Source organism: Bombus affinis, chromosome 11, assembly GCF_024516045.1.
Source record: "Bombus affinis isolate iyBomAffi1 chromosome 11, iyBomAffi1.2, whole genome shotgun sequence".
Classification (NCBI taxonomy): Eukaryota; Metazoa; Arthropoda; class Insecta; order Hymenoptera; family Apidae; genus Bombus; species Bombus affinis.
The window spans coordinates 9,401,200-9,429,168 of record NC_066354.1 but is presented as its reverse complement, the minus strand read 5'-3'; the positions used below and the strand labels follow the sequence as shown (position 1 = coordinate 9,429,168).

Here is a 27,969-nt window from a genome sequence, read left to right as displayed (position 1 = left end):
ATAGGTGGTATTGCTGCTAGTCTCAGCAATGCTAACTAAAGTGGAAGATGCGATGCTGCAAATGTAAAGGGACTTTCGGAATAACGTTTAATTCTATAGTTCAAAGTGGTTCTTTGCCTGACAAAGTGCGAAACGAAGAACGAGGCATTCTTTTCACACTAGCTTTGACAATTAATGAAAACATCTTATGATTCAAGCATACTTTCCTCCGTAGCTTTGAAACACCAAGCGCTTTTCCAGCGATTACCATGAAATTAAATATTCAATATTGTTATCGTTCCTGATATCATACAGCTTCTTTTCCTTCTCACTGTTTTAATGGTTTCTCATACATATATTACAGTATGGTGTTTCTCGATGACAATTTTTATCATGGTTAGAGTTTATAAAATTAACATTCCGGAAGATATTATTTCATTTGCAACCTTCAAAATTTAAATTCTAGTTTGTCTTCGAGTGGAAATTACATTTAAAAGGTAGGCACGCATAACTCAAAATCAATTCAATCGATAGAATTTTCGTATCATTTCTTAAATATTTTTCATTCGACTTCAAACGTTTGAATATCATAAAAATGAATTATTTTTTTCTAAATAAAGAGACTTTTAAATACTTTAAAATTCGACACATGACTCGTAGTAAACTACGTATTAATATTTGCAAGAATTCAGCGAGAAAACGCCTAACGCGTGCATCCATTATTGTTACAGCAAGAAAATTGAAATTCTTCGAATTGTGACAGTTCTTCAGCATGAAAGCTGCATATTTGAGCTTCAACCAACAAGAATTTATCGCGCGGTGTAATAAAAATTCTAATAAAAGCGTACGTTCGTTATTTCATTCCCTTTCTTTTTCGCATACACGTTTTCCGTTTCATCGCTTTCACAAGAATAATGAAGAAGTATAAAGAATAATAATAAAAAAAAGAACAATGCACGTAAATAATGCGGCTACATGGAATATAGAATTTCTTCTGCCCTCCAGTGAAGTCTTTCCGCGAGTCTGTTCTCTTTTCTCTCGCCTACTTCAAGCTCTGAGGTAACTTTGTAATTTCGCGAATGTTAAGGGAGAAACGACGATGCCAGCGGAATGGTTAAGTACAGATCGAGAACGATGCAACTTGTTACGTGGCGTATTGTTCTGTAATTTTCGTTTCGTTGCAAGAGGTGAGAGGAAGTTTCCGTTTTATTGCAGTAGATGAGAGCGTAGGAAGAAATGCTACAAGAATATGTGTATTTCCATTCTCTTGTTATTTTCCTCGACAAGTTGCAAAAATAACGAGAATTATATTATTCAATATTCATTTCATTTTTTACGTTGATGGAAACTTTTGGATATAGAGACGAAGAACAAATTAAATTAAATAGCAATTAGTTGAGATGTATAACGTCAAATTTATCAAGAAATACAAGTAAACTTTCATTTTCCTTTTATTTTCATGGGAAAGTTGATAGGACAGTGAATTCAAGTAGAATAGAACCATGATTAGTCAGACGTACTGCATTCGTAACATCAAACGAAAGTATTCGTCCAAATTTTCATGGAACCACGTCAATTATAACTTTAAAATCGATTCCCGATCATACAGGAAGTCGCGTCCACGCAACGCTCAAACGAAAATTAATCTTCATTTAATTCCTCTGTAATTCCGGGCCGCGTTAATTCTCGCTACGCCTCTGACCCCTACCAAAGTTGATTGATTCCAAAAGTAGACGCAGGTTTCATTAAACGTCGAATTAGCGCGACGAATTTGAAACGATCGATCCTGCTCGTCAAAGCGAAAACACAGAACAAGTTCCGCGAAAACAGCACCGCAGCGCACAAACTTCTACAAAATTCGAAGGTGTTGAAGTAATTACTTCGAGATAAACTCTGCACCTTTTCTTTTGTATATCCGTGACCTGGACACCGCTGATACGAAGAAAATAGAATTTGGTGAAAAAAATCCCAAATAAGGAGAGGTCCATATTATTGTGCTCTTGAATATAAATTTTGTTTTAGGTTACAAGATCTAGAAACGAAAGAGCTACAAGTAGATTTCTGTCGCTGTTTCTTCTAACCTTCAGCTGGAGCTACACATCAAGGTTAACTTTTTGGTAATGTCCTTTGCTATAAATATATGAACGTGCTCCCTATCTTCCTATTGTATTGTAACACCGAAAGAGTGAGGATCTGGATCGACATACTATACCTGTACTTGTACTTATACTTATTCCAATATATTTTTCTACTACAAATTCATCCACTCGTTCCTCTGTCAGTCAACTTCAACAGAAGGTAATCGAATATAGAAAATATTTGCTTAGGTTCCATTTCTTTAATATCACTCGCAGAAATATGAATTTACATAAACGTCCTTTTCCTTCCTATGAGTTCAATCCTTCGTAATCTGGCGCCATTCAGACGATCAATAATATTCTGTCAATTTTTTCGAAATTTACATCTAATAAAAGCTGAAAAATGAAAAGTCGACGGAACTTATGAGACAATCTACGGGTTTACTTTAACAGCTTTAGTGTATAGCGAGAGTAATCAGCTTTAAACTCGTAGAGAGTGGAGGTCAGGTCAGAGAATGTGTTTATATGGACGAGATGGTTAGACGAGGATTTTCGAGAATTCTGTTGGTGTGCATCTTCCTCGTACAGGATCTCGCCGCCGCAAGCTCATCAGTATTCCAACGACGATCTCGACGCTACGATAAATCGCAGAGCATCGAATCCGTGCGATTTCAGACTACAGTGTGCAGTTCAGAGTGAAGTATTGTTCGAGTTTTCTCGAAGGGACATTGAACGTATTAGAGAATCGAGTAGCTCGTTCGATGAAAATTTATGGATAATGTATGGGTATTCGTCGTAGAAGATGAAAAATAATGGAAGAGAAAGCAATAGTCGTATTTGAATGTTATAGATTAAGGATAATATATTCTTATATACGAGAGGTTCCATATCGATCACTCTTTTCGTTTTATCTTTTCGTATAATATATTATCATTATCGTAGCAACTAAGGTACGTTATTTTTGTAAATTTTTGGCACCGTTGATGACGTTTCTAGAAGCTAGGAATCAATTGTCCCCTTAGATATATTATACATCACATTTCATGAAAATCTTTGATTTTAGTTCAAATTAATCAAGATGTAAGTTCCTTACATTTACAAAATCCTACCAAAATTCTTAGATAAACGAAGATAGGAAAATCTTTCACCAATAATTTCTAGTCTACTTAAAAACGTATATCCTATATAAATCATTAAACGAGGATAAACACTTTAAAATCAAATCTGCAATTTAAATACCTGTATCTGATTATCTGTTCGAAAATTTCATTGATCTACTTTTATCATGCTTATATCGACTTTTCCACGTATGTAGCGTGAATATCATAAAACCGAGCATTTACTTTGATATTTCTAACATCCACTTTTATCATTGTCACAGCACTTGCTTTGAAAACGTACTTTATCTCAATCCTATAATATATAGAAAGTAACAAAGTATCGTTACGCAGCCGATTTCTCTTTAGTAGCTAGTAGTAGTAGTAGTAGTAGTAGTAAGAAATCGTGTGGTATCCAGCTTTATCAAAGCGCAGGAAAAGTCGATTCGGCATTCGTAACGCGCAATCCCACGTTCATCTTGCGTTCTACGGGGAAGATTTTACGTTGGCAAAGTATTTCGAGGAGTTTTCTTTCGAGTCACATCTCGTTTCCGAGTGACCCTACCCGCTGTCGCGAATGTCGGCGAATGTCGACGGCTGCGAACTGCTGAAGAAGAGAAGCAAGCGAAGAAAAACTGTCAGAAGCGAAGGCAGGGCTCTTTGCGATCGAATGGTTAATTAATGGAGTCAACGGGATCACGTAGTTATAGCGCAGACTCTCTCCGAAGGAGTTTAATGAAGAAGATTCTTTCCCTCTCGTTACGATGACACTTTTTGCGCTTCAACTTTACCACCTGCTTATGAAGGATCGTTGTGAAATGTTTGCTTCCTACGCTTACGTATTGTATCGTTAAACGACGATTTATTTCGATTCATTTTCTTCTCCTTAATGGCTATTTTAAATTGGCAAAATAACGTTGTTTATGCTGAACGAAGAAAGTTTTGTTATATGATTTTTATTTATTCGCATAGAATATCGCGAGGATGAGAATTTCTTACGTTTATCGCGAGTAATTGAATTTCAAACAAGTATGTTCATATATATACATTTCTTGTACGAGTGATATACTTCTGAATTAGTCGTTGAATATATACATGGTTTTTGAGTTTAGTGTTATAATTTTCGGACGTGGTGTTTCGATTTTTTGAGACGTGGATTAGTCTTATTTTATTTTATATTGCGCTTCACTGTTTAGAATTATTATTAGAATTAACGTTTTTCGTTTTATATTATTTTGTCGAATTACGTACGATCCATTTCGTTCTGTTGAGGTAAACACCGTGACATTTCACGGAATTAGTTTCACATTTGTATGAAGGTGCACTGTTATAAGAAACACGTTTGCGAAAGAGACACTTATCGGACAACCTGATATAATAATCGTAATCTTATATTTGATGTAGAAATTGTCTTATATAATTTTTGTTTTGTTTATTCTATATATTTTTCCGTTATTTCCAAGATAGAATAATGAACATTCGTAATACGAAATTTTGAGAAGAAAAAGCAGTTTTAGAATATCGCAGAAAGAAGATCTTGGAACGGAAACGTTAGGTCTAGACACGATGGTTAGCGTTGCGATTACAACAAATTGGTACGTCAAAGTGAACAAGTTAGGATCCGTTAAAGGACTCGCCAGAACTTGGTAAACTAACGAACTCTGTGCGAATTAGAACTTTGAACTTCGTAATGTTTGAACTCGCTAAAGTATATGGACCTTTGAAGTCGATTCGACGTTCGACTCATTTAAAACTTCCTTCGTTAAAGAATAGCAATATCTATCCTCAATTTCTGACTCGGAGAATTTTTATTAAAGTACATAGAATGAAGTGAGATAGTTCAAACGAATATCTACAGTTCGATAGCTTGTTATTGAAAGTTGAATTTCATCAAAATTTTGTTCCGAGCTATATACTTTTAACGCTACAAATTGTGCATTATAAATTTGGAATTTTACATTACCTTCACCTTCAATTTTTCATTACGAACGCTGAATTCTATTTAAATCATTTCCGAATATTCTAAAATTAAAATTTTAAATCTTAACTAGAACAGAATTTCAATACGTTAGACGACGATACATTCAACAGGTAATTTGTCAAAAAATAAAACAGTCGTAATCATTCTTTCGCTATATCGTCTTTCTTCGTGTCTTCGTATCTTGATTACAACGGGATGATATTTTTTGTAGCAGCGATCAGCGCACTGTCTTGGTTGAAAGGGGTAGAAGTATAGCGACAGTAACAAAATACGAGGCGTTTTTTTCTGGCTGGCTGTTTTGTTTCGGAGGTCGCGAATTGTAGCAGGAATAACGAGATACGGCAGCGTTAAAGAAGACAAAACCATGCCACACAAAGCGAAGAAACGGCCACGTTTCTTGCGCGGGCTTGAGAAAAGAGTTTGCCCTACTTTCTATAAAAAATGGAGTAAGATAAGATAAAAGGAGAGCAAACAGCAAACTTTTTTTAATTACGATCGAAAATATCTGTAAATTATTAAAATCACTTGTTTTTTCTTATATCACTAAGAAAAAAAAAAAAAGAAAAATAATATTATTATACATTAACTTCATGAAAACTATCGATATAAATGTCGAGTTTAAGTTCCAATAGTTTCGAAAGACACAATAAACTTACCACGAGTAAATATTTCCGAATTTACGAAATGCTTTCATAAACAGTTAATCTTATTGCCGATATACACGTATTTGTACATTTTCTTTGCCAGAAAAATAATATATAATTATCTTTTTTGATTTTAACAAAGCCACATTTGAAAAGATTAAACGATAGTTTAAATAACATCTGAGTTTTGCTCGCAAGTGACAATAGATAAATAGATATAAAGCAGGTAGTCGTTGTATCGTGCAGTGGCTGACCAACTACTTACTTATTCTACTGACAAGAGATAAAACATTGTTCCACTGAAATAATTATCGCGCGCCTTAATTTACAGCTATTAAAACAACATACCTGTTACAAATAAATACCTCTTTATACCGTTCAAGCGACTTTAATATTTTAAAAAATTCAACATAAAATCGTCTCGTTTTCACAAAAGAGCAATATCCACCAATTCGTAGGAAAGCACCGTGAAGTAATCGAAACGTAATTACAAGCTAACGTCAGGTTCATTAAGAAAGAAGATAGCCGTTCGCTACGCGTTTGACGTTTATCATTATTTCCCTGGCATTTTGATTCCCTCCGGGCGATCTCTCGTGCCGAAAGCATTCCGTTCGATTACCTTCCTCCTTTTGCTTCATCAAATACGTAATCCAGTCGATCGACGATAATCGCGGCTCGTTTGTAGCGTCGATGCATGGCGGAGTACAGAGCGAGTTTAATTTAAGACTCGACCGCGGCAATGGCGCGCCGATAAAATCCGTTTAATTCGTGCAGCTCGACCGATTATATCCCCCTCGGTTCGCTCGTTCATCGTTCGAGAAGTCGCCGCGATTGAACGACGCGACGGTCAAGTATCGATCCGTGGCCGGATAGCTTTCGAGACAATCTTCGTGTAGCTCTTTTTGCTTTTCTGCTCTCCTTTTGATCGCTAACGATGCTTCCACTTTTGAAAACGATAACGCGGCCTCGTTGCAGCATCGTAAAAGACGAACTTGAACGTTCGAACACGGTTTTTAGTAAATTCTATATAAGCTTTTAATCACTTGGCTTGGAATGCCGATTTCTTTACACGCGATTGAAATTTTAAGCGATACGAAAGATGCTTCTTTTTATATGCTGTGCGATTTAGCATTATTTTACTGTAACTGTGAAAACAACATACGTCTGTATTATTTTATATTTATTTTATATATATATGTATGAGTTACTTAATAACCGATTATTTCATCGAAGATTCTTCAATTGCGTTGAGCATTGAAAATCGTTCAACATGGCGAAATTAGGTAGACTCGTATTATGATTCATCTAATCATCACATCACATTACACTCTAAGCTAAACATAATAGTTAAAGTAAATGAAGAAAATTCATTTCTACGACTTAATAACGTTCTTGATACCCGGTTTAAACTTTCCATTTTGGATTCTACAATTTAACGTTTCTAATACCCAATCTGAATTTCCCGCCTTGGTTCTCCTGCGATCTCCTGTTCCTAATACCTACTTTAAATCTTGCAGCTTTACGCCTGTGATTTAACGTTTCTAATACCTGCTTCCAATCTCTTACCTTGATCTCTGTAATATTCTTAAAATTATATTACTATAGACATGATTCACGATTGAATTTAATAACCCCGGAATTATTTGTATTTAGTTCCTCAGCGCAGGACTTTAACAATCTGTTATAAATTTGCGCGCATAATAAATAATAAATTTAAAGACATTAACGTTTCCTAAAGTTCTAAAAAATTTTTAATCGACACTCGTGCGTACCAGTAGTAGGTGCCAGTAATTTCTGTACTAGAATTTCTTACCACACTGCCAATGATTATCTATTCTGAACTATTACGTTCATTCATTGCTCCCGTCAATTGCAATAATTTCATTTTCTAAAATTGTCGCGTTTCTTCGTGTTACTTATCCTTTAAATCTTCTTTCGTCAATGCCACTACGACAGCCCTATCGTTCCATCTCGAGACACATAATCGGCCACGGACAACGACATCGACAAAACAGTGTCTAAAAATAGCGTAGGTTTTCTCTTAAAGTGGAAAATTACGGGGCGTTTCCGGATACGGTCTGCCCGTGAAATAGAAGAAAGACTGCGTGACCAAGATTGCGTCCTTATATTCTACGATTCGTACGCTAACATGCGTGTTGTCGTGTCGTTGACAACGTCCAACGAACACCGGAAGCGATGGTAGATTGCGGCGAAATTAACGAAGGAACGGGAGAAGGAGAATGGCTATCGAGAAAATTTATACGACCGTAAAGAGGCAGGCTAAGATAAAGAGGAAGAAATGCGTACACGTCGAAGACGTCGTTGGAGAAAAAACGACGAGACACGGAGGAAAGGCGAGAGTAAAGAAGAGGTAATTGGCGACCGAGAGCAAGAAGAAGAAATGGCGAGCAAAATGAATGTTGGGGGGATAAAGATTCCTTGGGTGTAAGCGTTGTACTGTTTGGTAAATGAAAGGAGAAACGGTGGGCGTGATTGTGGGAGCAATTTGTTCCGAGTTCTTTGGTGAAATTATTCGCTGATTTCGAGCCACGATGGCATGGTGTGAAAAACACGTTTCATTTATAGGATCTTCTTGCGAGAGTTTTTGTAAAATAGAATTTCCACGATTTATTATTACTATCAAGTTGCAGAACGTTTACCGATAAACGCAGTACGAGTGGTTCCGTGGTGGCGAAAAACCGAACCATAGGATGACTGCTGTTCTAAAGAGAGTCGCATAATTAAGTTTCATCCCTCGTCGCCCGGATTTCCTTTGTTACATTAGCTGTCCCCTGTTCCGGCTCTTGGAACCACGAACGCGATTCCAGGCCGACGACGTTAATCTTTAACGAGCCGAGCCGCGCCAACGACGAGGATGAAAAGGAAAGAAAAGAGATCTCGAAGGCTTTGTAATCGAATCCCTTCGCTTCCCTTCGTTTTTAGCGATCAACGTGATTCGGTTTATGTATAGTCGAAGACGTGGGGACGAAGAATTTTGTCTAATGCTACCCTTGATCCGATCGGACCAACCTTTCGTAATCTTTCGCGTGTACGAAGAATCTGACCAATTTGATTTCTTCAATGAAAAGAATTCATCGATTCTTGGATCGACGAAAGTTGAGTTTTGAAATTGAGGATAGATCGAATTCAGTAGAATATTGTTCATAAATGAGAATAAATCCTACAAGTGAAATACTTCATGCGATTCGGTAATTCTTTGCTTCCCTATTAAATTCTCAAGTATAAATAGCAATGAATAATAAATTTCACTTGCGTCACGGAAGCAATTGTTCGTTATTATAATACTGAATTCTTAAACACTGGCCACGGCGTGAAATCATAAATTCTTGAAACACTTCTTTCACCTTTTCACATGAAATATATGTGATGTCTAATCATAGCAGCGTCTGCGCCTCGGTAGCAAGGTAATCGAGCGTGTATTCTTGTGTGTACTCGTATCCGTGTGTGTAAAGCGAGATGCGAAACGATACATATTTTGCCAGTGTTGCTGGATGATGGAAAAATAAACGAGTATCGCGGCCAGCGAGAAGAATATAGTTACATGTATAACAAAAGATATCAAACCGTCCGCCATGCTTTCTCGTATTTTTTATAATTGTAATTAATTTAACTCTGTTTTTATTATATACACTATTGTTAAATTTATGTTTCCTAGCCACATCATACAAAACGATATCGCACCTAAAATTTCTTTTCTGTAACGAACAAAACAGAATGATCCATAGCTACAACAACCTACTCCACTTCCAGCAAACCATCCACTCGTTCCATGCTTCCCCAAGGACTACTGCAGCATCCTAAACCCTAAAATTATATTCATATTCCCTCTCTATTCACCGTATACACGAATTTCATCGTTTCTTCGATGCTTCGAGGACGCGACGCGTCATCTTACATCGACGCGCACCCCTGTACACGAATTTACGTGCGAGGGGGTTGGATAGGCAGGAATGACGGTACCAGTAATGGAAACAGAATGGGATAATTCCGCGAACCGCGGACGGACGCGGTAATTGCGAATAATTGCATTGTCTTCGAGTCGTTCGCTCGAGTTCCCCTGCTTCTCCTTCTCCGATCTCCGCCATTCTCGGCTATCTCGCTTCGTTCCTCCATGGTGCGTTAGTCCGTTGCTCCCGCGGGCTCTCGTTGAATTGCTTCGGGTACGAATTGAGAGTCGGCTGGTGGAAACTCTCATACCGATTAGGAGATCCCTCTCCTCGTCTCGGCTGTTTCACCCTCCTCTTTCTGGCGTCCGGTCTGGTTAGCCGGGGTCCAGATCCAGCGGCCGTGCAACGGAATTACGTTCGAACCAGAGGACACGTGGCTGCCTTCTGAATCTGATCTCATCGGGTGTAATTAATTTTTGCAGACGGAGATTGCCCGGCGAATTCCGGCTCGGTGAGTATGGACGATTGTTTCAGGGGTTGGACGTGCTAGAGGTTTCTGTGCGACGGGGGTTTAAGGAGCGTTTTAAAGAAGGGACATTGCGGTAGGAGCTTTGAAAGACTCGTGAAGAGGGCGAAAGATGACTCGCGAGAGGTTCGGAGGGTTAGATTTTGGCATAAAAAAAGGTAAGAGGTATGTATAATGCTGTATCGTCTGTAGTTAGCGGAAAAGATGCAAGCGAGGTCGTAGACAGGCTGAATTTAAAAAAGATTTTGAGAAGGACAGATATTGTGCTAAGAATTTTGAAAGATTCGTGAAGAATATGAAAAATCGAAATAGATTAGATGTTAAAATAAGAATATGAAAATATAGTACGTAGTAGAATAAGAAAATATAGTATATATAGTAAGTTAATGCCTTACATCTTGTCAATTAATTTTTCCTTTCACGTTATTTATTAGACGAGAAATCAATAATATAAGTTTTGAGAATAAAAGTAACCACCTATCGAGGTTTCCAAGAAGTGCTTCATTCGGTCAAATCATCCATAATGGAAATCGATCGCGCTTACTTGGGAAATTCATGATACTGCCATGCGACAGAAGGATCATTCAACATAATGTAAACGTTAATAATTGCGCGGATATGCGTTAGCTCATCCGTGTGTCGCGCAACAGTCGCGTCGTTGTTGCTTTATCTCCGTATTTTACGTCGACTTCGCAACGAGTGCTCTCCAGGACAAGAGCCGACACGTCGATGGAGCTTGAGCCCCGTGTTGATATAACTCGCGGAACGAGAGCAGGAACGAAAGGAAAAGTGAGGCATTAAAAAGTGGAACAAGCATCGCATCGAGCTAATTACCATTCTTTTCCTTGTTGGTTCCATTTACAGGATAATTAGGTACCCTTCGAGTAAAATGCTGATTCGTACTCGATTTTAAGAGATTTCTATAATATTAGACGAGGAAAATGATTTCCTGGGTTACGATTTAAGAAACTGATATTGTATTGACTTTTGTGTTGTGTTACTAAATTTAAACGAAAAGTTAGAAAAGTGAATTGTATAATTTATAAATATTCTCTACTAATTTTCTGTGACAACGCGAACATTTACAGTATTTTCAATTGTTTTCATTGTCCAACGTCTTTTGATAGGGGAAGAATGAAATTCTCCATCAATTATTTTCCTTCTTGATAATAATATAAAAATTGTAATACTTTCGTTTTCTTCGCAGACACTATTTTCATCAGATATGATAAATTATACTTTGGAAAAAATGTTTTCCTTTTCTCTTAAAAATGTCCTTCCATCTGTGTTCTTTGGATTCTTTTCACACATTTAAAAGTGACAAGACAAACGATCATGGTGGGAAGAACCTTCTGTTACTTCAAACACGAAGCTGTTTTGCTGTAAACTGTCACATGGTTCAAGACTACCATGATGTAAGCAATATATTAATATTAATATACATATGTATCAAAATAAAAATAATCTAAAGACTACTGTTTTTGCAAATCTCGTTAAAAAATCTTTTCATAAAAACCAGAGAAGCAAATATATACTTTTAGAATAAATTTTATTATCGACATAATGGAACAAGAAATTCAGTAAAATAAAACAATTTTGCTATCTAAAAAGGAATAACGTTTAAACTAAAAATTCTTTTTAAATTTTAAATGCACACATTACACTGCCAAGCGTTTATCCCGTTCTTTAATTCGAATTCGTTTCGACGTTTATGAAAACATTAAGGTTGTCGTCGCTATCGAAAAAGAGTACGTTTTAATTATTCGCCCCCATCTGCGGAACTTCTGGTCCGCGAAAAAGTTTGACTTCTATGCGACGGAAACAAATTATGCTGAAAACAAGCGGCTCAGCGTTAATTTTCGGCCTTGGCGTTTCATGGTTCTCGAATTTCCTTGATAAATAATACTCGGGGGTTTGCGGAAAGTTTGGTGATTGGTGCGAGCACGTTTCAAACTTTATGCCGACTCCGTCTCGCGTTTTTCGTTTCTCACAAAGCTATGAATATTTAAACTTTCATAATTACCGGTTTTATTTGTGCCGGTGGTTCGTTCGTTCGTTCACTCCTACTTTTCGACATGCTGGAAATACAAGATGCGGAAAGATACTTTCACTCTACCAACGAATCGAACGCGAGTGCTCCGTGACACGCTTGAGAAACAGATGTTGAAATTGAATCCCATTTATGCAAGCAACTTTACGTTGATTCTCATGCAAACGTGTCTTGCATTACTCTTAAATAATTCGCAGGGCATATTAAGATTGAGCTTCAACTTGCAATTGGATTTACAAGCATTTCAAGTTCTTCAAGTATTCTACGTTAATTGTAGTTGAAATTGTCAAGAAATACATCATCGCCAAAAGTTGGTTGATAAATTATATTCGTTAATTTCAAGGGATATTCCAGAGACCCGTTGTGTTTTAGGAAAATATGCTATCCATGGATGCCTTTAATATTTACAAGATACTTTATATGGATCACGTTCTTTGTATTTTATGTCAACCAATAAATACCTGATACCAAGCCAATTCATAAAAACAAAATTCAACAGCCTATCAAAAATTCAATTTAAAACTGTGATCTATATCCTCCTAACATATTTAATGTCTACTAACTCAAAGAACACAAAGAGTACAAATGAAAAGTCACAAAATCTTGAGAGAGACCTTTATTACATGAAGATCATCCTCGACCAAATACTTCCCGGTGTTTACCATCCACTACCATCGTATCAAACCACCAACACCACCTTAAACTATATCCAAGTTGCTTGACAAAAAGGACCCAACCCTAAATCATCCATGGCAGACATGCCAAAAAATGAAGCAACGTGACCAAGGGACACGGTTAACGTAGCAAGAACGAGGACTGGAAAGCCGAGCAATCCGTTGAGAAGGGACACGGGAACAAAGCAGGTCGGGGTATCTTGATCCAACGCGACATCATGATTCATCGCGGGGGTCAAAGAGAGTGGAGGTTACTACGTAGTGGAGGGTGGATCGAGCGTTAACCGGAGAAGTAAACACGACCTCGGTGAACATTATCGGTGCACGGTGACAAATCCAGTGCGGGCGAAGACAGAGAGACAGAACTGTGGCGTGCACTCGCTTAGTCGGACAAACGTGCACGAACACAGATAGAAACCGAGAGGCACACTCTTCGCGACGATGGTGTGCTCGAGACACGAGAGACGACGAGGATATTCTCCCGGTGCAGTTCAGCCAGCGCATAAATTCCTCGAACACATGGCGCCTGAGCTTATGAACAATAACCACGGCTGGCTTCTCCACCTCCTCTGGCTGTCGACGTTGATGCCAGCGGCACGTTAGCCGACCTCCTAGCCGGTAATTACGCCAGACCCATAAACATTCGGCTCACGGTTCAATCTCGCCCGGAAGACAAGGGACACAAGTGCCAGGCGTGGCTTCCTGGCACATGTCTCCTCTGCGCGCCGCCTCGAATCATCTGCATAACGTTTTCTGCATCGGAGACCCGGCCTCCGTGGATTTAAACCGGCTTATTATGGCGGTGATGCATGCGTCCGCTACTAAGGAGGAACTCGTCGAGCTTCGCGACCATCGTGACTCAGGATTCTTCGAGAACCGAGCTGTACGTGGATGGAAGTGTGTTGGTTGGTTAAGGTAATCGGATAGGATAGTATTCGTTCGGGGAAATTATAATTTTCTATTCTACTAATTCTATTCTACTAGAGAATTCTATTCTCTAATTCTATTCTGGGATACGACATGGATGAGAGATTAGTTTGGAGCTGAGAGATGTTTTATTCAATTTAGATGGTTTCGGTTTACATCGAATGGAATAATTGTGATTAAAGCGTTAACTGTAGCATCTTTTATATGTTTTAGATTAGTTCTGCTTATTGAATGTTGTAACGAATATTTGACTTTAGATATTTTATAGGTATATTTTTAAACACGCGATATGATTCTTTTATTTTTGAATTCGTATTTCTTTTTCATATTTCTCGTTCCTCTACTCTACTGACACACATTTCACTCTTCCTTTATCGATACAGTTATATTTATTCGTGTCCAACGTCACAATAACTTGACAGCTTAGTAGAATTTATTGTACTTTGCATCCTGTGTAATATTAGAAAAATGTAGGAGATAAAAAGTTTCATGTCGTAACTTTCTAACTCGATGTATAGATTTGTTTAAAAAGTACATGAAACGATTGGCCTTGGAATTCACAATGAAATATCTTTATCCCATTGTATTTTTTACCAGGAGAAAAAAATGTATCCGCATTGTGGAAAAAAAAAGAAAAAATTCGTATGCCGATAATATTTACTCAATACAGAACTATCTTGTCTTTCAATGAAAATTAAGTCTTATTTATAGTGTTTTATTTTTCATAAATATTTAACACATCGACCAAGTATATTTCAGTGAAGACTCCGCGTCACCTATGTATATAGTTTCCCATTCACTACACATGTTTGAATTCATAGCCTCGTAAATTGCTTTCAGAATCGTGGTGTTACGCCGTGAGATAAAATGTATTGAAAAATGGTTATTCTAAAGAAAACTGGTGTAGCGATCGGACACGTGTAAGGAAATGGTGTAATATTTATTTATTACGATGTACCACCAACAAGGATGACACAAAATGGTATAAATGAAAAATGCAGATTTCCTTTGCATATTTCTTTGCAGAACCGTCTTCGATTACGTTCGGTACACGACTTTTCGTAGAATCGAAGAAATCCAGAAAGTCTTCCTGCATATATGAAACATGTTCCCTAAAGAAATCGAAGGAGCTTTACAGTAAAATCACTTTTTTCGAGTTTATAAGGAAAATCTTTTCAAGAAAATTTTCAGGAAACGTTTTGTTAAGGATCAAGTAATTCCTTTTTTCGAAACACACTTTTTCTTTTATACAAGGCTCTTGTATGCAATTTTTACTCTCATGACATACAATATCCACAAACGTTATATAAAAATGTTTCGCAAATATCATATTTTAAAACGGTCGCTTAAAACAATTAATTATTCAACGCGACGATATTGCCAGAACAATTTTATTTAAAAGCTTCTATTTTCGTCAATAACCTGCATCAAAAATTACAATAAATATTCCAAAAATATCGATGCACCAAAATATCTCAAATTTTCATCTTCTACGTATTCGACATTTTCTACGTATATTCTAAACGTACAAATATTCTACGTAGATTTTATAATTTCATAAATATACAAAATTCTACATTAGTATACATGTGTACACATACTGTTAATTTTATTAATGTATCTTCAAATCTCATTAATCCTACTAACATTTTAAACAATTTCACTAATATCCATACTGTTAATTTTCAACTACACTAATTACCCATTTAACATATAATTCCCCTGCCCAAATTCAAATTCAAGTTCCTGCCAAGTCGATCATCACTACATAATATACCTCGTCTAACTGCATCCAAATTAGCAAAAGACGTACGTTCGAATCATTCAATTTTGAACAGCCATCAATTTGTGGGAAGCATAACCAAGGAAGCTTGATGCACGGATACGTGGTCCCATCTCGGTTCCTTCGTTCGCGAAATCACGTTACGTCGACGATAATAAATACGACGGCGTCATAAATATTCGGTTCACGATTTAATCTTGCCGACGAGGCACGAGTGCCAAACGTGGCCCCGGTAACAGATGTCCCTTATTTGACCGAGTACCGGGGATCATCTGCATAATGTTCCTGGCAGAAGTAAACGATCCTGAGATTAGGTCAGGAGTTCTCTCTTCGAACCCTCTGCTCCGCACCGTAATGCTCTGGTACGCGCCACGTCACGTGCAGCTTGTTCTTTAAATTACCGATTGTCCCGTAGATCTTTGCGACAGAATCGAGCCGCTCTTACTTTGAAAACTAGCAAGGCATGTCCCATAAATCCCCATTATTCTCGCTTCGGTCTCGAATCAGCCGAATTTCGATGTTCGACTGGAATTTAACGCGAACCTCTTACATTCTTGTGAATTCTCAGAGCCAAAGAAAGATAAGAAAATAAAACGTATGGTAGGACCGTTTTGGCGATGGCAATACTACAATCTTCTCGTACGAGAGATTCTACCAACATCTTTTCCTTTTCTTCGTTTTTTAATACGAGGGACTTTAAGTTAAAATTGCACAGAGTAATTATAATTTTCTTCTTCGATCTACTACATGCTTAATGTATTTCACATCGTTGTACCTTAATCTCGTATCCGTACTTTAATAATTCTTGAATTAATTTTTTACTCAATATTGGAAAGCAACTCCCGTATTAATTAAAACCTCTCCTTTTTTTTTTACTTCTTCCAGTTACCCCCTCGTCTGACATTCAAAGCAATTCATCGCGTTTCGCAAGCATTCCAGGCTACTTATTTTACCCAACCATTCCTCGTCGCGAAATAAAACTTTCTCTCCGCTCTTCAACTCTCTCAGGATGCCTTATACAAGTTTGTCCAGCGAGGCCAAGCTGACGTGCCTTAAACCGGCTAACGGTTGTGTAGCTCGTTAACTCAGCTTCGTCGTTCAACCTCACCCTCTATTCCTATCTTCCTCTCTTCCCCCCTTCTCCCTTCCTCTCGCGCTCTCTGATGATGTTGCACCAGAAAGGTCTAACCAACCAGGACGATCCGCATTTCGCATGCACTCCGCGCGACAATTGTGCGACGTGGATGCGTTACACCGTTTTAACGGTACCGGACGGCGAGACTCGGTCGACGAACCAGCCCGGCAGAGGATCGTTCAATTTAGTCCCGGTGAACCTTCGTCCCAACGAATGGACGACCGTTCTCTCTGCGTTACGCTGAAAAGGCTGCGACCTCTTTATCTCGCGTCTCGAGTCCGAGAGTTTAATGTCTCTAGGTAAACTGGACGACGTGTCTAATTACGTGCTGCAAAAGCCAGCCTCGCCGTGGGCCAAGCCAAAGGCAGTTCTCGTTCTTTTTCCAACTGCTGGATGCACGTATGTATATGAGTATATAGATACGAAAGTACAGGCGCTCGTTAAGCTCGTTAGAGGTGCGCAACAGAAAATGTGCTTTCATCTCGCCGTAGAATATTTTTCGTCTTTCGATTCCGATGGAGCGAGAAGAATCATGATTCTTGTGACGAGTTGAGTTTTGTGTTGATGTCATTGTGCCGTAATAATCAGCGAACGATAATAAACTCACCTGTCATGTGCGACATTCGCTTATAGAATACAACTGGTTTTATTATCAAAGTTAGTAGCATTCTTGTTATTATAAAAGAAGATTTGTCAGATCCAGCAACTCGTAACTTGTGATCTATGAAACGTTGCTAATAACGTTCTGTCGTGCAACAAGTTTCAAATTCGGTGATCGTGTAACAAAGCTTTTGGTTTATTATATCGAATCTATGATTCACAAGAAACACGATACAGTCAATAACTCACTGTTAGAAATATTTTTCGTTTTACGAATGCGTTACAACAACAGCATTTTCCAAGAAACAAAATTACCTCTGAAAATGCATCGACCCATATTTCGCCTGCTATTTGTCGTTCCGACGAAATTTACCGCTCGACGGACCGCGTATCATGCTATTTACGAAGCGAACGAAATTTCGTTGCGACAAAAATTCGGTTATACGTATAATTTCCAAACGTATCGCGACGACGCGACGTTGAATCAGCAACGGAAACAGTGAAATGCGAAAAAATGCATTAAAAAAAAAAGAGAGAGAGAGAAGAAAATAATAAAAGAAAAAAGCGCGAGGATCTCGCTGACATTCAAATAATGCGAACCGTGTATGACGTAGAATATAAAATGGATCGCCGCGCTTCAACCTTTTTCCCGGACGGTGCACGGGGGATTTATAGGAGCCTATTTTGACAAGGGGGAATCGCACGCACAAAAGAGGTGCTTCGCGAATATTTGATATACACCGAAAATACGCGTGCATCAGACCGCGGGAAAAAATGTAATTTCGCAGAAAGCTTCCTTCGTTCGCCGACCCTTTGAGCATCCGCTGGAACACGCTCGGTACACGATGATCTCATAGGTTGCGTCAGTGACGACAATTTTCGAACGTTAAGCCGAATTTTGTAATTTCTTTTCTACGCGACAAGTCTGGCTTCGGTTTAATGCGATTTAATTGAGTTATATCTTTAAAATGCACCGACTTCAAATTTGTCCATGAATCTAATAGATTTGATTTTCAGAGAAAAACATATCTCTGACGTGTATTTTAAAGTGGAAAAGATCAAATATCAATAACTAGACTACGGACATTAGTTCTTTTTACATATCGACCGTCTCTTACTTCGAATTATATCGATTGATTTACGGCAATTCTTAACAATTTTCGTTATTTCATAAGGCAACGTTGAATTTTCTTTTATCTCTAGTTTTATCACGATATCTCGTATTTCTCTAAAATTGGATATTTATGACGAATCAGATATTAATTTTTGACGACGTACAATCTTTTCAATTACATTTTCCACTTACCTTTTTCTTCCTCATCTACCACATAATTATTTATGTTATAGGAAAGAGATTTCTCTCTGCAATCGTTACGTGAATTCTTCGAATTATAAGAATACGTGGATAGAGGCGATGATATTATCAACGAATAGAGAATAAACGATGATTTGGTGGTCGAAATAGCTGGAGCTTTGGTCGATATTTGAAACAACTAGCAATGAATAGCGACAGGAAACTAGGCGATAACTTGCTAATGAGGAGCATATATCACTTTTCCGATACTGCAACGAACGCACAACGCCGGTGTTGAATGGTTCGAATTGCAATGTGGAAACGCTGAATCGTCCCCGCGAAGCAATGTACTATGAACCGCCCTGTAAATCACAACATAGTCTTGGCAAGGAAGTTAGTTGTCGAGCTGGCGCGTTTGACGGATAATGGAAAACATTAATCTCAACGAGAAATATTTGTCGCTGCCGACCGTTTTCCAACCGGTGGAATTCGCGTGCATCGTTTTCACGCAACGTGTTTCGTATTATAGATCCAATCACGCGTACCGAATCAACAGATCGTAAATCGTTCTTCTCTTTATTTGACGTATAAACTAACAAGTTGTAACATATGATCCATGAATCGATGAGTATTTTTATCACACTACGATTATTGTCCAAAGATTCTTACCGTTAATAGATCACGAAAAAAGTATAAAAACATCGTAGATACGTTCTTTTAGTTAATTCATGCATGTACATAGGTATTAGGGTTAACACGAGAAAGTGAATGAATTTGAATAACCATTAGAGAAAAATATTAAAATATTTAGAAATTACTATCTCTCTATAATATTTAATAATTAACTCGTACTTATTTCCACACTTATGTTCGTGAAATTTCGTTTTAAATTTCGGTTCAAATAGGGCAATATACAAATTTCTTTTTAACGACGATTCAATCGGTCTCGATGCTCTTAACAAGGAAAATCGATACGTAGAAGAGGATCGTTCTATACTCGAGAAAACCGGCGGGAGAAATAGAACTATAAAATGTTGTAACAAGCTCATTCTTAACGTTTAACCGATAACGCCACACGCACATGCTGCTCATTCATTTCCAACGAGATCGTCTGACAAAGAAATAGCGCACGCTGAAACAAAGGGACAGTTACTCTTCGCATTTTCCTCTCATTTTCCAACCAGGCCACGACGAGTGTTCATCGGTGGATCGATCTAAACGCGATCTCAACACACCAGGAAAATCCGATGAAAAGTGCGCTGCGTCGAGAATCTGCACGGACAGGGCACACGCGGTCAGAATGTAGACGTCATTGTTCCAAGCCAAGTCTTTTATCAGTGAACGAATTACCGTTGCTGTTTAGAACGCTCCATCTTCCCTTCACCCCTTCTTGTCCTGTCAATGCTGCATCCATCGTACAACATCAACCTGTCTACCCTTATCACCTTTTTCCTCTTGCTTTCTCCGACCTTTCTCCATGGCTCGTTCCTTCTCTCTCTTTCTCTTTCTCTTTCTCTCTTATTCCTTCGTTGATAGCAATGATTTCCCTCCTTGATCACTTTATCTTCTTTTTCCTTCCATATGTCCTATCGTTTTACTTTTATTTTAATTTTCCTTCGGAGTTTATTTCATTTGTTCTTCGTCAGTCGATGTGCCGCCCTGCCTCGTTCACGATTTGATCCTCTTGTTTTTGATTTCGTTGTGTTCTCTGCAAATGCAAAGCTGATGTTTCCGTTGTTCCGATATAATTCAGTCTATGTCGAGCGCGTTTAAGAGAGTTCTACCTTGCGCTGCATCGACTTTTCTTTAGAATTTGTTCTATGGAATGAGTTTGTTGTATTGTGGGTCTTTGACACAACAGAAGAGGAATTAGATCTGACAGGATTTCGCGAGAAAAATGTTTGTCTATTCTCGCTTTAAGCAGAAAGGAATTCTTCGTTCGTTCAAGTACGGATAAAATTGATAAAATTGATATAATTTAAAAAGAGCTTCAAAGTAGATACCGATAACCATTTAAAATTTTGCACAAAAGTAATGTAATATGGAGTATTATTGAGGCTCTACTTTTTGTTTTAACTTTCTGCAAACACCTGTTTTATTTTGCAATAATTTTTGTGCCATCTGTACACTGTTATAATCACTGGCAGCCGAAGCCGCCATACGCGGCTGTCAGCTTGTATACATGACATGAAACAGTTAGGAAAGAAAAGAAACGAGAAATGACCTCCAATTAATCCTTCGGCATCGCACAGGGACTCGAATTCCATGATCGAATGTACACGATCGACGAAATGCTCCTGTGCACGATATTCGGCCGTACCTTCGACCGAGCCAGCACACAGCCAGTGATTATCGGACGAGGACGTTGTCGATACGAAAATTGTGCACTGATTATCTCGAACGAGCGATCTGGCGTGTACAGTTTCGCGCTTTCGGCTGCGACGCCTAACGCGGGCCAGCGATCATTATCGGTCGCATCGATTGCCATGCCGTTGCCGCGCTGCGCCGCTTGTTTCGCTTTATTGTTAGCGTGGCCCGCGTCGCTATTTGCGAGACTGGCCACGTTATTGCAGTCGTTACCGTTATCGGTCCATGGCTGATTTTGTTTTCCATACGCGCGACACCCACGTTTTTCGGCCACCGCAATCCAGATAAAACCACGTGTCCCTTCTGACGATCCAACGGAATGATGGATGCGCGAGTAATCGAATCCGGGATTTATGGTGGCCTACCGTTTCAAGTGCTTTGCAACGATCGGTCCGTCGAGTTATCGTTAGCTCGTCTGATTAGTGGCACTAATATAGCAGAGTCGATGTACCCGTGTTTACATTAGTCCATTAGGTCTTTCATGGTATCGCGTTGGATGAACGATTTTTGGGGTGCGACGATTTTAGGGAGAGTCACGCATTGCGTAACAGACGGTGCTGTATCCTGTGTTTATTTGATGGATTTCAGATAACGCGCGATAGCGTCAAAACGTAGCAATGATGCAGCTTTATCGTTCCGTTACATTTTTATATATTTTATTATTTTTAAACGACGTGTCTAAGTATCCATCTCGCGAATGTTTTACGATTTATAAAAGTCACCATGTGTTTAGAATTACTCTGCTCGCATAGAATGCTGCTACACCACGTTATTCCATTGCAAGAGCATCGACACTCCAATATGATCGAAATTCTTCTACGAAATAATTCACCTAACGCCTATTCATCGACACCAGAACATTTTCCAGTCGATCGGTTCGCCCATTAAGATCCAATACCTTCACATTCCTACAATCCTAGTTCAACAATTAATCTTTGTTCCATGAAATAATTCACCATCGACGCTCGATTCCCTTGTAAATCGATAAACCCAATTACTTTCATATTCGCGAAGAATTATTCGCCTAGTAGCTACTCGTCGACGTTAGAATATTTTCCAGTCGATCGATTTAACCGCTGATTCTCGCGAACTAGCTAGGGCTGTTCACGCGAATACGCGCGCTTATGGACGATGCAATTTCAGTTGACAGTTTAACGATCAGAAGCGTTTCGGAGCGGACGGCCTGGTTTTTCCCGCGTTGCTCTGACGAGTCGTAAATCCGCTCTGCGCGAAGATAGCCAGCTACGATCGTTCGCCACGGGAAGAGCGAGCATAATTCCGTGCGCGTACGACGCGCGTAATTCACCGCTGTATCTATACGACGCTGGCGATACGCGTCGCGCACGCGTCTTTATTAGGGCTCTTTGTTCGAATTTTTACGATTGTCGGTAGCAGCTACCGGCTCGGAACTTCGAAACGACGCGACGGGAACGACCGTGGAGATTTGTTACGACACAGTGAACGAACGCTTCGCGAGATTTTTCGTTTCACGCGACGCTTTTTAAATCTCGAATACGACAAACCACAAGTTTTTCGTTTACATTGGAGAGTGGTTTGTTTTTCCATGATCGTCAAATATTTTTGTTTTTGTTTCGGCTTTGAGATTTAGTTTGAAGTTATCCAAGTGAATCATTCAGTATTTTTATTTTGTGCTTCGAGTTTATTTTCGGACGATAGTGGAACGGATATTTAGTTTTGAATGGGAAAATTTTCATTTATGTCTGATAGGAACTTGGAAATTGGAAGGGGAAAGTGTAATTATATAATTGAACGTTGATTAAAATTGAAGGACTTAAAAATTTAGCAGTTGAATTCGTTAATAATTGAATATTTGTACCCGCAAATATTAATTTGTCATCGGTATTGTCAAAATAATAATAATAATGAATTTTTCGCTCTTCTTATTATCCCCAAATAAAAAAATCTGCTCCTCTTCTAAATAAAATAAAGAAACTAAAAAGGCCAAGAAGAAATAAATTTCAATACTTCTTAAAGTACTTGTCTTCTATGTAAAATACAGAAAATGGTTGCACCAATTGGAAAAATTCGTACTATGAAAAACACTAACTATATCGTTGCTCCATTCGTGTCGACGCTCCATCCTATATCCGTCAATTATTCCAGCAAATTCTGACGTAACACCGCAAAATCCAGCGGAATGTAGGAAAAGCGAGGTAACCATCGAGTAATTGGACAAAACGGTAACCGAACGACAAACAAAGCCGAGTTTCGCTCGTCGACATCGTCGACCCGCTGTACGCGTAATCCCACAGAACGGGGCAGGACAAGTTCGAATCTCCGTGTCAGAAATTTGCGACAAGCAGAGATCCGTGGCATTTCGAACGGAAATTCCGTCTGGTTCGTTCGTCGGATGCCTCTCACGGCGAGAATCATAACTTCGAGGATGACGTGCAGTGCGATAGAGGCACGGCTCTTCGCTCTTGCCATCGACCTATACTACTGAAACGGCCATAGGGGATAACAGAAGCATAATTCGGACACAGGTAACGCGTAAGTCTACTGGTCACAATTTGTCGGACGAAGGCACCGTCCTGTTACCGTCACTCTACGTTGGATAACGAATTCTATCAGTGGTCGATGTCATTACACTCTTCCATTTTCCAGACATTTATTTTTCTTTGTGTCTTCTACCCTTCTAATGAGTTTCACGATCGCTTATACATTGGCAGTATTTGGATGAGTTACATGCAGTATTTAACAAGTTTGGAGAATAGATATTATTTTTAAAAGTCTGCTATATAAAATCATGGGAGAATTAATAATTGAATAAAAGCTTATTGTTACTGTTATTCAATTTTATGTGCAACATGTTTGTCTAACAGTGAGTGACATCTGGGACAGTAGTCGTTGCGTTTATGTACTCTTACAACATCGAATAGTTTAAAATAAAATTGTATCGATGATAAAAAGAACCTCTTTCATATTCTTTTTCGCTCTTCCAAAATTATTATGATAAAAATTCCTACAGTAATAATTTCAAAAGTTTAATGAAAACTAATTAAAATAATTAATGCACCGATCGAGAAATTCCCTAAAATCGGTTCCGTTAAAATCGCACGTTTATGTCGGCGGTCCGCGACACGGTTAAATCATTTGGTGAGTGAATCGTGACACGACCGATGTATCCGTCTGCACGTCCATCTATCTGTGTCCCCTTTCCGCGTTTCGCTCGTTTGCTCGGCTCGATATGCGGTTGTTCATGCCGACCAATGTGTCGAACGAACGAACGTTGCAAAATCGTACGGGCACGGTCGCATTCGCGAACGTTGCACGTTGCCGAGTTTGATTAATTCTCGACCCAACGCTAGCAGCCGCCTGATAAGGAATATATATGGTGGATCTCGAAAATCGTTTACGGTATTTCGTAAGAAATATCGTTGCCATGATAAATGGTCTTTCAGATTCACTAGTGTTGGTTCCAGTTATCAAGGAACCGTTCCTTCGGTTCTTAAAGGAAAATCTTTTCGTAAGAAGCGTTTCCAATCATTGTTTCTTCTACCGATCTTTCGATAGTTTCTTAGGATCGTGAGAAAGGTTGGGTTCAGATAATATCCGAAATATCATCCCGATATATAACGCGTAAAAGATTTTGTTATTACATTCGTCCTCGACAATTTTCTAAGTTGAATAAATTATTTGAGAATGTTTCGCGTAGGTTTATTATTTGCACGCTGACTTAAATAAAGGTGAAAGCTAAAATTGTGTGTATGTGCTAAAAAAAAAAAGAAGGAGATACAAATATGACAAAATAAAATTTTCAATTACGAGTAAAAAAAAGTTGTATAAGATTAATGAAACACAGAAATTTCATTTGTAGAATACTCAATTTTTGAGCAAACCATCGATATGAAGTTTTAATGTAATTTTTTATACGAATAAAAATTTGGCGGCAGTTGCTCCTAACATTAATTCAACTTTCAGCGAATAGATTCAGGCAACGGACAAACTACCATGGGTATGAAAAATTAGGTCAAAATTCGTGGCAGAAGTCTGGACGAAACGTTATTTACCTGCAACGAGAACCGATAGAGATAGCCTGGTGGATACTGTTGTAGATACTGATGATGCACATGATGCTGATAGGGTTGCTGACTATACTGTTGCCCTTGCTGCGGCTGAAACTGTTGCTGTTGCTGGTATTGCTGTTCCAGATGCGCCTGATGTTGATGTTGATGTTGATGTTGATGCTGATGCTGATGCTGATGTTGATGCTGCTGATGATGCTGCTGGTGATACCAGGCATGATTGTAACCATCCATATCACAACGAAGTCACGTTTCCGGTTCACAACCTCGGACGTATCCTCAGTTCGAGGTGAAAAAGGGAAGCTCGCGCAAATGGCAAACATATCAATCACCTGCCAATAGGGCCCGGACGTTCGATCGTCGTATTCCGAATTCTCTTTCGCATGGAATCCCCGACATCACATTCGAGGCGGACCTCCGCGTATCTGTCTATTGTTTGGAAGCTTCCTTTGTCCCGATTGACGGATGGCTCGGCGAATCGACGAGAAAAATTATTGCGCACCCGCGAGTACCGATTGCGAGTTTTTGAAAACGAAGCGGCCTGATTGTTCCGATGCGCGCTTCGTCCGAGAGCTCTTAATCTTTCTCCCGTATTTTTCTTCGATCACTTCGATGAATTTTAACGTATATAATTCGCACAGGAACGCTGAATAATTATTTGAAAATCGAATGATACACAAACATTTTGAGAGTCTCGAGAAAACTTGAACCGAAAGACGTTACTTCTGCCGTTAGTCTACGTCGTGGCAACGAATACGTAGATCATGAATCTTCATAAGATGTACAGTTATTGGATAAACACTGAATTATTATTTGGAAGTCGAACGTTTCAAAGGATTTTCCTACTGTTTCTATCGTGATTGTATGTTGCAGTAACAAACGCGCAGATCGTTTATCTTCGAATATACAGTAAATAGATAAATACCGAGCACAAAGGTTGAAAGAGTTTTTAGAAATTTTCAACGAAAAGATCGAACTACCTTTAGCGTTCTTCTATATCGTACTAGTAACTGATCGTGGGTTTTCATGAATCTGATCCTCGCGAGTCTCGTCTACGATCAAATGCGTGCTCGATTGGATAAATGAAGGTGCGCATCCAGAACGTTTAATGGCTGTAAAAATACGAAATCGCAAAAGAGAACCACAAACAAAGTTAGTCACTGAACGTTCTACAATGTCTGGAGGATACCACGAAACTTAGATTCGAAAACTGAAACGATCCCTCGTTCCCCAATGGTGTTACCGATTTTCACATAGTTCACGGGAACAGGAAACTTGGTTCTCGTAACTTCGATGCTTGCACTTCCGCCGGATCTCGTATTGCACTCTACTAGGTGATGATTGCGGACCAACTAACTCGTGTTCAAATTGCCGAAAACGCGGTGAGCCGCTGGTGGTCTTTCCCCACTCTGCTTGACCCCCACGGACTATTATTGTTCGCCCCTTTTGAGGATTCTCTTCCTTCCGTCTCTTTTTCTCTCTCAGAGATCCGCTGGACCGGTCAGCCTTCTAGCTTTCGTTGCTGCTGGGGGTCGTCTTTGGGAAAAAGATGCCACGCATCAGGAAGAGAAGGGGTTGATACGTACACGTCGTGTATAGAATTTTCGTTTGAATCGAAAACCTGCTGGAGAGATTCTTCCTGACGGATACCACTTCCTTCGCGTTCTTTCTTTTTCATTTCTAAACAACCAATCGTCGAACGAAGATGTTTCTGTTTATAGAAGGTTACTCGAGGTTTGAACTTGTTTTTTCGGTACTCCACAATTTTGAGATAGTTCGTAATTTTTGTAAATTGAAATACTTGTTGTATTTGATTATTACAATATGTTATGAAATAGAAAGTGTCTTCGATAAAAAGGGATATATAGATATTGAAACGTTAGGTATAAAAGATTACACTAGTCGTTGCGTTAGAAGTTCGTACTGATAAATTCGACGGTAGGATATACTTTCAATTATTTCTTTAACAAGTTATATCCATTCGGAACATCTATTCTAAATATTCTGTTGTTCGAACATTATCCCAATTATACAATGATATTTAATTCGTAGCGATAATAAAATTTGCAACGGGAATTTCAGTGCAGTATGTTTTTAGAAGATGTCACATCTCCGTTCCCTCATTGATTAAATATTGGTAGTACCATCCGGGATAATATGGAATTAAGATAAAATATACGACATATCGAATTCATTATTCCTGGTGAATTTCCATTTAAAGCTGATTTAAACTGGCAATTAACACTAGTATTACAGCTCGCGTGTTATCAGTTGCACGGGCACGAATCCGTTAACGATTATGCACTTCTAACACTCAACCGTTTCGTTTTATCGTGGCCAGATAATCATTAACTCAAATTAATTCTAGTCGCGACGGTCCATTACAGAACTGTAATTGCAACGCCGCGATTCCCATTACCACCCATTTAGATTGCATCATAGGCAATTAATACGACTCTGGATAGGAATATTCTAATTAATCCCGTCAACGGTACCCGTCAAAAATCTCGGTTATACGCACCGACGGGAGAGGGAGAGAAAGAGAGGAAGAGAGAACGCAATATCGCGTGACAAATTGGACCAAATACGAGTAACTCGATCGCTGGTCTGAATAAGCGCGCGAATGAATTTGAAAAATTGCTATCTGATGCTTGTCCATGCAACACATACACACACACACACACACACACACACACACACACACACACATACACAGTTTAAAATGAAAAATTCTAATTTGGAAATGTTATATAATTTTTTTACAAAATTTAATAGCCCGTTGACTTTGATACCCTCGATACGTTTTTAATTTAAAACACAAGCCAGATATATTTTCACTTTTCTTTTTAACCATTGGACAAAACTGATAAAGGTAAACGA

At 38.7% G+C, this 27,969-nt stretch overlaps 1 protein-coding gene across 5 annotated transcripts in view; it reads right to left on the bottom strand.

Annotated features, from left to right (window-relative positions):
• Positions 1 to 27,969, bottom strand: part of LOC126921658 (uncharacterized) — a 570,126-nt gene that overhangs the window by 30,544 nt on the left and 511,613 nt on the right. The window lies entirely within an intron of this gene.